A 1,272-nucleotide genomic window follows, 5' to 3' on the forward strand; every position below is an offset into this window, starting at 1 on the left:
CATTCTTAAAATTCCTTAAAAGGAACTCAAGGTGACATTATTTCATTGTCCCTGGGACCATATTGACAGCAAGAATCTCTCTTTGTCATGCTAACTTATAGGACCTGAATCTTGCACGTCAGAATCCCTTTGGAATCTCAGTGGTAGAGATGACAATTCTGATCACTGTACAGAGGGTGGAGGATGGTTTAAATCGACTGTGGCTGTGCACTGAGTTGAGGAGGAAAGAGGTATAAAATCCTATCAGACCTCCCTGAGGAGAAATTATTGACTCCAGATTCAGCCATTCTCCATTAAGGCTCTCTTTTGCCTATTTCCTACTAAGTGTCTTTCCATGTAGAGAGACAAAGGTGTTACCCATACTGAATATTTATGAATGTCACAAAAGTGAAGGGGAAAAAAATACACAAAGAAAACTTCCAAAGAAACTAGCTATGCTATTACCTTGGTAATAGCCATTTTCCATTTGGTGTATTTAGTCCCTTCAGAGTACATTCATTTCTGAAAATGCAAAGTTAATACCCAGAGAATAACCTACTGGGTGAAAGAAGATGACCAAGAGGCTAGAACACTCGCTGTTCCTAAAACTACCAAGTGGAGGTTAGAAACAATGCAGCAAATAAAACCTGTGAGCACGCCTGGAGGACCCTCTAATCCAACACCATAAAATCATAGCATCTAGTCATGCATGGAAGGCAAAGAAAAGAGATGGAGCCAAACTGCAACAACCCAGAAAACTGTACTGGTGCTACTGTTATAATTAGCAGTACTGGCAGCAATTACCACTGTCAAAATTCTAGTGTGTATGGATCTACTTGTGAATGTGCTTTCTTAACCAAAACAATTTTGGATTTAGTTTATATATGTCATTATTCATTGCCATTGAGGTGATTTTAAGAGAAGAGGCAAAAGGAGAAAAATGGAAATGAGACTACAAATACAAATTTCACATATAACTTACCCTAAAATCCTGCCTTCTAGCCCAGGAATGGCAAACAGGTTTGATCTTGTGTTCCAATCCCAACTGATTAATAGAGGCTGCACTGAGAAGGATTGCTTGGGCCAAGTGGAAAGTAATGGATGAAGGATGGGGAAATTAAACACCAGAAATAGGTACCTGCCATTCTGGGTCTAGTTCAGTGGTTCTCAACTGTGGGTGTTTGCTCCCCAAGGGATATCTGCAATGTCTGAAGATATTTCTGGTTGTCCTGACGGGGGAGGTGCTAGTGGTAGAGGCCAGGGATGATGCTAAACAGCCGACAATCATTCCCA

Source organism: Myotis brandtii, unplaced genomic scaffold (assembly GCF_000412655.1).
Source record: "Myotis brandtii unplaced genomic scaffold, ASM41265v1 scaffold571, whole genome shotgun sequence".
NCBI lineage: Eukaryota > Metazoa > Chordata > Mammalia > Chiroptera > Vespertilionidae > Myotis > Myotis brandtii.